This window comes from Drosophila suzukii, chromosome 2R (genome assembly GCF_043229965.1).
Source record: "Drosophila suzukii chromosome 2R, CBGP_Dsuzu_IsoJpt1.0, whole genome shotgun sequence".
Classification (NCBI taxonomy): domain Eukaryota; kingdom Metazoa; phylum Arthropoda; class Insecta; order Diptera; family Drosophilidae; genus Drosophila; species Drosophila suzukii.
Genome location: NC_092081.1, coordinates 22,239,613 through 22,252,088, shown reverse-complemented (window position 1 = coordinate 22,252,088; position 12,476 = coordinate 22,239,613). Strand labels below are relative to the sequence as shown.

Below are 12,476 nucleotides of genomic sequence, written 5' to 3'. Positions count from 1 at the left end.
GTTTATTAGAGTCTCCTAATATTAATAAAATCAAGTACTTGGCATGAGCAGCATTAAATGTAAGTGTACTTCATAAATATGCTTATTCCAACCGCTCAGTAAATGTATTCTTTTAATAAAATAAATGGAACCCAGCAACGAGGACATCTAAATTTCGACCCGGAGTAATCTCCGCCGATTGAAGACGGCTCTGGACTTTAATGCCGGCGTCTTAAAGTTATCTCGCTCCTCTTTTTTTCTGGCCCAGTTCATTTGTGGGCCAACCTGTTTTCCGGGCTTAAGGACCTGCCCTCTTCCACATCCACTTCCATGTCCTGCGACCAACACACGTAGCCGGGGTTCATGTGTTTGACTACATTTTCCTATGCCGAACTCAAACTAAGCGCAAATATTTTCCGCATAGTTGCGCATTAAGCCAAAAACTTACTTTTCCTCGCAGTTTTTCTGTGGTTTTTTCGTTTGGGAGGACGCAAGTGGGGAAGTGGCTCCTTTGACAGCTGTCAATATACAATATTGGGGATTATGATGGTGCCAAGACACGTCTTACGACAAAGCTTTGTGTCAATATATTAAATTATGGCTTAGGGCGGCTTTTCTCTAACTCCCAAACTCCCCAACTCCCCATCTGGCCCCTCCGCCCAGTCGTCTAACTTTTTGGCATTTTTTCGCGCAAATCCGCACATAAATGCCTTGGGCTGAACGAATATGGATGAAGCAGCAAATTTTGTTATTCCTGCGCATTTGACACTAATTGAAATCGCGAAAATGTTTCTAAAAAGCTGTCACCCAAATAATGGGGTCTGCATAATGCAAATGGCAATTTATTCTTATTAAATTAGTTAGTTTTCTGGATCTATTTCAAGAACTTTTGGGATGTTATGTTACATTCAAAAGTCTCAAAATACAAGTTTGTTGATAAATTGATTATATTATTTTAAGTCTATAAGAACACATTTCTACCAATCAACTTTGACTTACTGTAAATCTTTTCGACAATCACAAAAACAGACTGAAATGGAATATAATATTCTTTGTATTATCCCGAGAACGACGACACCTACGTTGGCTTACATCTTTGCATGTCAACAATTTAATGTTTGCAATTTAATTTTAAGTCCCTGCCGTCTTTCGCATCGTTAATCAAAAGCGTCTTTAATCTTATGTCAAGTTATGTAAATAAACAATTACGAGCATTTATATATGCACACTCACACTCACACAAGTGCTTAAATACACACAGGGACACCCACACAAGAGCACAAATTTTGCGGCTTAAAGTTAATTCATTTCACAAGTGTTTACCTAACCTGGCATTCAAACGGCTAGATGATGGCATTCAGAACTCCCCCCAGAAACCCCACCTCTTTCGCATTCTAATACGCCATTAACATAGCCACCTAAATAAGTAAGTAAATTCGATAAGCACATAGATACTCACACAGATACTAACCCACGCACACACACGCCACGAAAGTAAACAAAACCGGAAGGAAGCGCGTGCAGATTCAGCGGAGTGCAAACATTTCAATTTGGGGAAACTGATAAGTCCTATAAACGTAAACTTAACGTTGGCTAAACAAATTTCCCAGAATCACAAAATCCCCGCCCCCGGAAAACCCCGAAATAGCGGGGCGATAACTCAAACACATCTTCTGATTGAAGGCTTAAAGCATTTCGGGCAGAGATGCTCCTCCATTGAGTATCGATTACTTTGCGTCTAATGCACTTTTGCAACTGAAGAACTCGCCGCCCCATCGCATTTTCCTCTTTCCCACCTCTTGAAAATGTAACCGAAACTATGTTGGCCGGGAAAACTTTGCTCGCGGCAGTCGGAAAAGTGAGAGGCACTAATGGCTTCAGCTGGAGGATATTGCAAAATTGAGAGACATAAAATGGGAATCTATGATAGGAGGTAAATGCAACAAAAACTGCAAATGAAATCATCAAATTTGCCTTGTTTTCATTTATTATCGATGGCATAAGTTCAAAAATAATTGGACAACTTTTATAGATGATATTTTGACTGATAAACTGGTGATAACAGTTTATTGAAAAATAAATAGATTGGGAATTTTTGATAGAAATTAAGTGATTTAATTAGCTAGCCAGTATCCATGGATAATAGCATTTAAAATAACTTTTATAAAAGGTATTGTTCATAAATTCTGGCTGATGAGCTTGGGTTGACTATCGAGATGATAATATAAATGTTATAATATTATAATAATATAACCATTGTTGTTTTATATTTATATTGCAAAGAAAAACTAAAAAAAAACTTTAGTACGAGTTAAAGTTTAAGATGCTACTGAAGGTTCTCAGTACTCTGATAGCCTTATATTTCCAAAAACATTCCAGTTATCTAAATTTAATTTAAACTTTAAAATTTAGAAAGATTGAAAGGCAACTTAAAAGTTTCAATTTTCAGGCGATGGAAATTCCTGACAGTTGGACAAGCAAATACAAGAAAACGTTGGCCAGGCACACACACACATATGCCGATCCTGAAAAAAGCAGCTTGAATGGCAAGCTAAAACCATTTCTCCCCCCTTCGGTAGTCCATTCCTCATTTTGCTGAAGTCATGGCAAAATGTTTACAATGATAATTGTCCTGCTCGGTCCTTGTCGTTGTCATTGTCCAGCCAATAAATTCTTGGCAGCTGCATGTTTGTTAAGCTCAGGGCTCAATCCTTTGGCCCCCTTCGAACCCCTCTCACCATTTTACCATCTACCCACTACCATGTTGTTTGTCCTGTTTTGGCCAGTGGCTATTGGTCGAGTGGGTGGCTAGAGTCCTTCGTGTCCTGCGAGTCCTTCGAGTCCTGTCCCTCATGTCGACGCTTCAACCGCTTGGCTCTCCGCTCCTCGGGCGAATTATTTATGTCTCGCATTACAATTGCAGTTAAAACAATTCTCCGGGAAATGAGATTTTCATCTTTTGCGAGTGCATTCCATTGCGGAAATTGATTACTTAAACGATTTCAGCTTAAATTTCCATAACTGGCAGGGTTTTCTTTAAGGCCTCTCACCATAATTGAAATGTCCCTACTTAAGCTCCCCTTGGCTGCCACTATATCTCACTATGTATAAGGAATATATCCCTTAATCCGGGCCAGTCCTTTCTGCCCGTCGAGTCCAGTTGTGAAGGGGGCGTGGCCCTTGTCTTAACCCAAATTGTTCGCCATTAAGCCGTCAAGTGCTAAACATGCAAGCGATTCTCAATCCCGCCTCGCCTTTTCTCTCCGCCTCTGTCTCTTACTTTCTCAACTTTCTTTGTGCCCTTTCCCCTGCTTTCCACCTTCTTTCTCCAATTCGCGTGCCATTATATGGAAAACGTTGCAGAGAAATGTGCCAAGATAAAAAGCAACTTTGCATATTTACTAACCCTGTCAGATGTCGGTGGAAGTCTATTAAAAATGGTGTGAGATCAACACGGAAATGTGCTGGGGATGTTTGATTTCAATTTTCACTGGGTCATTATTTAGCACTCTTTAATCTGGGTTAAGTAACTTTTAAGCAACTATTTATTTGGGAAAATAAAATGCCGGAGAAAAATTGCAGAGGGTTGTCTATGGCCATATCACACTGGCTAACATTTCGATTAAATGTCTGGAGTTATCTAATAGTTTTAAGATAAGATTCTATAAACAGATGTGTTCTCTGAGGAAATAAAATATTAAAGAAATTTCGGGGAGGATTGCTAGTGACCATATTTTCTGGAGTTTTTTAACAAAGTAAGCTATGGAAAAGCTGTAATATAAATTCCTTTAACAGATACATTTTCATTTAATACTTTAATTCAGAATTCCTTTATAGTCTGTCCTGCATTTGTAATTTAGTCCTTTCCGTAACTCGGCATTTAAACAAGTGTCATAAGGCCATACTCGTTTTACCCTATTCTTAGAGATATATCACAGTGTCTACAAAATAGAACAAGTTATCAACAAGGTAATATAGGTTTTTTTAAATTTTATTGGATCATTCAGTCGAAACTTAAGGAAGTGTCATAGGGCTATAATTTGTTATGTTAGTTAGAAATGCGTTTATTATTTATAGTAAATTAAATTTTATTAAGACATACTATTTTTTTCACATATTATCTTTCCTTAGGTTACAAAAAAAGTTGTTAGAAAACCCAGACTCAGTCCGTTAAGCCCGAGTTTAAGCGCAAAAACCCCAAGGAACTTGGCAAACACCGATTCTGTTGCACTGCCATGTCCTTGCAACCGTGCATGTGTGTTGGTGAGTGTGTTTGTGCTGGTGTGGCAGTGTTTGTTTGTCACGCTAACCTCAAAATTGCCGCCAACAATTTAACAAGCAGACGTTGTGTGAAAAATATGTCAAACAGAAGGCGAAGGCGGTGACATTTTGCTCGTTTCTTTTTTTCACCATACGAAAATTGCGTTAGCTCCGCACACAAACGTACAGACATACAAACATATATTCCCCGCAGTCGAGTTACCAACATAAAAAGTGGCAACACACACACAGACACACACAGGCAGGACAAACATTTTCCCAGCCACGTTTTGAATTATGCATGTCTGCCACACATGACTCGAATTTTCCCAACCCCCCAACACTCCTTCTAACGCGAAGAAAAATATACATATTCACAAAAAATGAAAACGACAAAAGGGAGCCAGCGGCCCGAAACTATTCGTGGCCGCTTTTCCTTGCACAACTGGCAGTTGGAGTGGGAAAGCGGGAAAGCGGGAAAGTCGGGGAAAGCCAGCCAAGCAGGAAGGATGTGTTCGGATATTATGGTTCCCCAACCTCGTAATGACCGAATTCTGTGTCTGTCTGCAGCCTGCAACCTCTCCAAACTAACATGTTGCCAACCATAGCCCACCGACAGCCACCTTTGATTGCCCCAAAATGTCCAAGGCTAAGTGGATTATGCATCTTGCCGGAGTTCGAGCCAAAAAGGGAGCTCATTTCAAAGTCAATTACCTTTACAGGTGGATACTTATCTGCTAAAAAGTATTTTCATGGTACAGTTTTTTAAGGAATTTTATTAAAGTATACCTAATAGGTATGGGATCCTTAACATTCGTAAACATAGATTGTGAAAGCCAAAAACATTTTTTTATTTTTAATAACTATTTAAATTTATACAATTTTAAGATATTTAAAATTCAGTGTTTTGTACATTTATCAAATCGAAAACCCCAATTATATTTTGTATTTAAAGTATTTTCAATTCAGATTACTATTACGCAAGTAGGTTTACTAGTTTTCGAAGTTTTCATTTTTTACAAAAAATCGTTCTTCTATTTATTTATCTCTTTAAAAATTAAAAACTCTTTATGTTTGGGTTATATCCACATCACTTTGACTAGAATATATAAATAAGCGACGGCAACAGTGCGTATGAGTGATAGTCTGTAAAGTCGAAGCTCCAGCCGAAAGTTTTTTCAAAATAATTGGTATTTCATAAAGTCTTCAAGAGCTTTATAAAAAGCTGGAATGAGTAGGGACCTTAAACATTACCGTTTGTATTACCTAAAATTCCTTCTTTATACCATAAAAGAAAGACAAAAAGGCTCAAGACTAACATGAAAGCGGGGTCGCATTCCTTCTCATTAAAACAATCAAAACAAAGACGAAGGACTTTAATTGAAACCCAATCAATAGCCCAAAAATAGCTCCTGCCCATTACATCACAGCCGACTGATTGGGCCAAGTTGCAAATATAATTACTGGTAAAACGCCAGAAAGAGCAGAGAGAGCTGGTAAGAGGCCGGCACAAAACAGTAATTAAATGGAAAACGCACTCGAAGAGTCGGCCAAAGTGAAACCAACTTGTGCAAGGCACTTGACTTTGGGCCACAATCGCGTGACTTTGAGCCAGCCCCTCAAAAACGCTCACGAACACAACTACGAGTGCCGCTCAAGTATGAATTTATTTATACGTAATGCGTATACATGATTTCTTTTTATAATTTTAATTTGCGGCAGCCTTGGCCCGGGCGATATGCCGCTGGCCTTGAGTGTGGGAAATACACAGAAAAGAAATCCGTCTTCGGGGGTGGGTGGGAACTTGAGTTGATTTTGAGTTTCTGGCTGGCTGTTGAATAATAAATGCCGCTATTGATTTCCACCAGGCCGGGATCCCCGAAAAGGGAAGCACCAAAGTAAACCAGAAAATTAAACTCCAGCCGGAAACGGAAGATGGGTAACTTTATTGACTCGCTTCAGTGCCACAATTTTACTTCCTCCGGGATATGGGATCTGGTATATGGTATCTGGTATATGGGATATGGGGTAAACGGAGCCTAGAGGAAAGTTGTCGGCTTAACTTTACGATCTTGGCACTTGTTGTTACCCCCCTCAAACAACATAATTTGGCCAAACAGCAATCAACGCCCCTCCTCACAGCATATTCATATGTCAGTTGGCCAAAAAAAGGAGAAGAAACAAGAAAGGAAAGTCTCTCCGTTTGTCAAAATGTAATAAAGTGCAAACAGCAGCAGAAAATAATGTGAACACATAAAAATAAGCAAAAAGTTTCCTCTTTATTTATATAGATTGGTGTAGACCCTCGCACTTTTCCCTCCTATTCCTTTGTTTTATATTGTTATATTGTTTACCCTTTCTGCAGGGGGAAAACTTGAACTTGGCATTGACAGGGCGTGGACAGGGTGGGGATCCTGTCTTATCAACGGGAAAGTAGAAAACTTTCCTCTCACCACCCGGCTTTGTTAGACACTTCCGCTGACAGGCCCCAGAAGCAATATAAGCTGTTATTATATGTTTAATTAAGCCAAAACTTTGGTAGCAGCGTAGAATCTGTGGGCGGAAATTAAATGCTGGGATTTTTTCCCATTAAAAACTTTAAATGGGCTACTTTGTATATTGTCAAGCCAATTAGTAAATGATATCAGGTATAAGTTACAAAGGTACTTAGTAATAAGGGCTATAATATAATATATTAGATGAGTACTTTTTACTATATAACTACTATATCTAACATGATTTTAAGAACCACTTAAAGTGAACTTGATCGATATTCAATATTGTTAAATATTTTATATAAATTAAATCAGTAACTTACCAAATACTTGTTAATCGTATGACATTTCCCACATTCTCATTCAACCTTTGACATTTTGACAACTAAAATATCGAAAGCGTAACAGTTTATTCATTCTTTATTGTCTTTAAACAATTTTATTTCATTCAATTGAATTTGATTTAATACAGCTGGAGGGTGAAAAATCCTCAACAAAGAATTGAGGGGAATATTGTATTGATTTATATGGCAAACTTTTGCTTGTCTTTGGGGAAACTTCAAATGCTAAAACATCTTTCAACTTTACTTTATTGGTGTGGATATGCAAACCCGGCCAACCAAATATTTTTCCACTGGAAAACTTTTCCATTTTATTCCATTCGCCGCTGTCGATTTAACTTGCGGCCGCCGCTTTTTCGCCACAATTGTGAAAACAAAAATTTTAGTTGTGAAAAAAGTGGGGGTTTGGTAGGGGTTGGCTTGGGGTTAGGTTAACAGGAACTTATGCAAATGCCTTATGCAGCGGAGGATCTTCAGACCGTTCACCCCTTATACCGCCCCGTTTTTATAGTTCTCTTTTTCCCCATCTGAAGTCAAATAGAAGGGAGAAATAAAGCGAACTTTTTGTTAGTTCGGTTTAAGTACCGTGGAAAAGGTTGAAGGGGTCTTTTTCCAATGGTTTGGGCTGGGTTGGGGCAAGTAGGGGTCAGTAGTGCTTGACTCTGCAGCGAATGCCTTTTGTTTCCCAGAGAAATACCCACAAAATGGCATTTTGGTTGGCTCAAATAACTCAGATGGCCGAAGACGGGAAACGGGGAAAATATTTCCCTCATTTGCATTTAACAAGAAGCCTTTCCGGGTGCGGGTTGCAGTGGCGAGTGGGAGTTAAATTTGCCAAGATTGCTAACAGTTAACCACACATTCCTTAATCTTCCGTCGGCTGCAATGAATCTTTGCCCTCGGCTCGCTTTTGGTTCTTTTCAGCCCAAGTCAGGCCAATTTGTGGCCACTAATTCGGCACTTGAATAGTCACTTGAGGCAGAGGAAAGCAGTGAGAAACTGAGCAGAATCGGGGAAATTTGGGGGAGAAGATGGAGGAAGTCGTACTCCATGAGGAGTGTACTTCGGTAGACTTTTAACGATGTCATCGCTATAAACTTGAGGCATCTTATGCCCCCACTTATTACGTTCCTCCCTTCGTTTTTTGCCAGCCCGCATTCCCTTTATCAATTACGCTTTCATTTTTTTAATGATTTCGACTGCAGTTTTGTTTGGTTTGGTTCGAGTTGAAGTCCCTTTGGCCTGGCTTGATTCCCCCGCTACTTTCCTTCCTCGGCGCTTTTCTTCTGCTGACAAGTGCACATTTTTCCTGGCCCGCCTGCTTACCATATTCCCTGCTTTATGGCCCAAGAAAAGCGCAAACTTCGAAAAAAGTTTTAAGGAGTAAATACTTACTTGTCTTTCTTTTTTTCTCATCGACTAAGTTTGAAGAATGCATTTTTTCAGTCCCTTCTACTTTCTTTGGTTCTTCTTTGTTTGCTTTGCAAATTAGTCAGCCATGAATGCCCTAGGCAAGTTTGAAATTTTTCTATTAATTAGTTGGTAAAAATTATTAATTATCTTCGTTATGCTTGTACTCAGCTCGCTAATTAAACGCATACGTCATAGTAGGCAGCCTAATAGTGAGGGGTCTTTAAGAAACTGCCAAAGTTTAAGGTATTTTTAAGGTTTTCCTATGCCATTTCTCCCCTCTTAGCTATTTCGAACCTTAAATTCCACTCGCTTTGATGTAGCTTTTTCAAAACCCTCGCCACTTTCCTTTCGCTTTCAACTTGTGCTCTAGATTTCCACAAAGTCCTCTTGGGCCTTATCGCAAGGCGATGATCTGATATGATAAATCCTACCTCAAATATGAAACGAATTCCGGGAGAAGGACTTTCACTCGAATACACATGACTTGTGTGCGTGAGGTGGTGTTTGCCCATGTGTCTGTGCAACTTGTTGCAAATGCTTATCAATTAATAAAAATCATTGCCTACTTTTCTGCGTTTCGCTTTGCTTGGCCTTCCTCGGGGGAACTTTTCGCCTTGGGTCTTCGGCATACTCTTCTGTGGTCGGGGTACATATATTATCTGAAAAACTGTTTAAACTTTCAATACAGCATAGAAAAACACTAAAATTATGAGAAATAACTGAACTGATGTCACTATTTCTTTCTACCAAATCATAAAAAATGGTATTAAATAAATATAATCTTTGTTATCTTAAATTAAAAGGGGAAACAAAATAGTTTATAATGTATACGTAAGACATAATTCAATACCTCCTCATAATTTAATTAAATTTAATTTTATGAAAACTCCATCATACTTTTAAAATCTAAAAAGAGTACTATAAACTTCGGATGATTGTTTTCTCCCATTCCTCATTCTTCTCACATCCGGAATTCTTATTTATGGAGAGCATTTGGCTTAATTCACCATCATTTATTCCAATTTGCGGGAAATAGTTGCCATATGTGGACAGGCTGGTGGGAAGTTAGTCAGTTGAGAGGAAAGTTTGGCCCCGGGGGCCAAAACCAGAGCTTAGGCAACAGTCGGCGGTCTTTGATGCGATGTCGCCTCCGAAGTACAGTTGTCAGTGATTTATGCGGATGTATTTATGGTATTTCCTATAGAATTGGCAGGCCAACCCTTTCAGCAAACTTAGTTATACAATACACAATGTTAAATAAATATTTATACTTGCCTCATAATTTATTAATAAACCAAACAATCGCTCCATTTACTTTAACGTAATTGGTGGACATTTGTATGGAAATTGGAAAATCAAAATATTGTATTAAAAGCCCTTTGAGTAAACAGTAAATATTAGCATTCACAAAGTTGTTAACCCACTTTTTGCGAGGCTTTAATCATTTATTTGGTTTTTACATTATCCTGCACGTTCGGTTATGTTTATTTATATTTAACTTTGAAATATTTTTCATTGGCCTCTTACTCGGGGGCAAAAGCACTCAATAAAATCTTTGATTATCGAAAAACCAGATTAGATGTGGGGAAATGGAGGTCGTTTAAAGCTCAGAGTTCACTTTAAACTTCACCGAAGCACCAACTTCTGAAAGGGAAATGAAGTGGCAGCCAGAGTCCGAGTCTGAAAGCACTTTCAGCTGCTAATTCACTTGGAGAGGCCGTAAAAAGGGGAAATTGAATAAATTAATAAGGCGCACACGAAAAACCGGAGTCGGCCAGCTGTTGCCCAGGGAAGAAGCGGAAGAAAAGGGACTCGAGGCCCCTGCAAGTGTCCTGCGAAGTCCGAGGACGTAATTAATAAAGTTATTACCAACAAGGCGCAGTTCTGGCAATGGGAGTACGAGAATGGCAACGAGAACAGCTTACACGCGGACACCATTAACTTGTAATTATGGCCGTTTCTCGGTGCCGCACAGGAAGTCCGGCTTTATTGCCAAACTTATTGGCAACCGTTGTGGAGCTTTTTGGCCAATTCGCAACTGCATCGTATCCACAAACCCACGGACGTTGTGATTGCAATTTGTCCCTACACTTCCACTTAACGGAAAGCTATGGGCTGACTTGTTCTTGAAAGCGATTTTCCAGGGGAAACTCATTTCCTAACGATTGAAAGTTGGTTACTTGGTGACTATTCAGAAGGAAAGAGTCTGGGATGTTTATAAATAGGACAGTCTATAATTTATTTTTTACCACCGATAATCCTTTAAGTTTTATTCAGTAACCTAGCGACTATACTTTTTAAAATGATTAATCAATAGTTAAAAGTAATGTAATGAGAACCCTAGATTGAACTATGCAAATTAATATATTCCACCGATTAGGATGGTAGTCCATATACGTTAATTTTTTTAAGTAGCACTATATCGTTTAATAACCATTGTTTTTATGGTCGTCACTAATCTACTTTGTAGCTTGCTTTTATGAAAACATAACAACGCCATACATGCTGATTACCTGGTACCAGCAATACAGTTTTATTGTGCATCGTAATCGAGAACACCCCCGAAAATAGACCCTGACAAACGATCGAATTACCACTGGCCGACGCAGAAAACCCGCTGGCGTTTTGCAAACGGAGACAATATTTGAATGTTTTCCCCATTTTGGAGCTCCGATACGGCTGATGCATGTATCCCTATCTATATCTCTATGTGTTTACAACCTAGAGCGCCTACGCAACGGCATCTGTTGGCTGACAAGCTAATAGAGCTTATTGAAAAATGATTGCGTTCTTTTGGCCAAAATGGGAATGAACGAGGGACAGACAGAGCCACAGAGCTATCTGCTGTAATGATTTATGCTGTGGCATTCCATTTATTGCACATAATTCCTGGTAAGCCACTCACCCATTTTCGCCAGCCCAACACCCGAAGGCCATTCATTTATCTTAGCACTTGCTGAATAATCGAATACAATTTTTTAGTGTCGCTTAAATAATATTTATTTACAGTCAGCGCCGAAAGTATAACTTGGCACGTAGTTCACCTAGCGAAGGCCCAGGAAAGTGCTAATGTAGCAGGGGGCTGAAAGAGGGAAAGGGGCGTGGCAGGCGACTGGAGGCCAAGGCAGACTTGTCGTTAACATATTGTGGCATATTTATTTTCTTTCCTGCCGTCGACGTTCACGTCGCACGTCAAATTCGCCAAGCTAGTCGGCCAAAAATAAAAAAATAGAGAAATAGGAAAATGGATTCTGCAAGCCGAAGTTCAAATACCTTTCCTACATAGATTTCTATGAGTCAAAAGACTAAATGCCGACAGCCTAGCGGTCAAAATTAAGGGTGAGACGTTATCTCCTATCTCAATCCCTTAACGATTAAAAAAATTTGAATTTGTGTGCTTCAATAGTATTTAGATATATTCTCATCTCTCTTCTTTTAAGTATATCAAAATTTTGTAACACCTTTAGAATAAATATTAAAAGTATAGAGTAAAGTAATATTAAAAAAAGAAAGAATTAGGAACAAATTATATTACCCTTTCATAGCGTAGACGTATACCCAAAATGGTATAAAGGAGTGGAGGGATAAAGAGTGGAAGAAACAGACGGGAGAAAAGGAAAACAGTCGAAGTAAACGAATTTCTTTCGTACGTGCCTGACATTTCATTGTTTTCGTTGCGGAAGAAAGAACGCAGTTAGAAGGCAGGTGAAAGGGGCGGAGAAAGGGGGTGGCAAAAGGGGCGTGGGATGAGACTTACGCACCATCATTGCCGGAGCAACCTTCAAATGTCGCCCCTAAACTGTTCGACGTCGATAGCTTTAGTTTACATATACCCTAACTCAAGGAACTGGTAATAATAATTATAGGAGATTAGTTATGCAAAGAAAAATTCCGTAGATTAGAAAAAAATATTTATGAGAAAGCATAAAACTACAGTTTTATACGCTGTAAATATGTTTCATGTTGTATTTATATAATTATAATCATA

General features: G+C 38.9%; 1 protein-coding gene across 1 annotated transcript in view; it reads left to right on the top strand.

Annotated features, from left to right (window-relative positions):
- The window catches only part of LOC108008935 (neuropeptide-like protein 31), a 202,500-nt gene that overhangs the window by 141,569 nt on the left and 48,455 nt on the right, over positions 1-12,476 (top strand). The gene's annotated exons all lie outside the window — the stretch shown is intronic.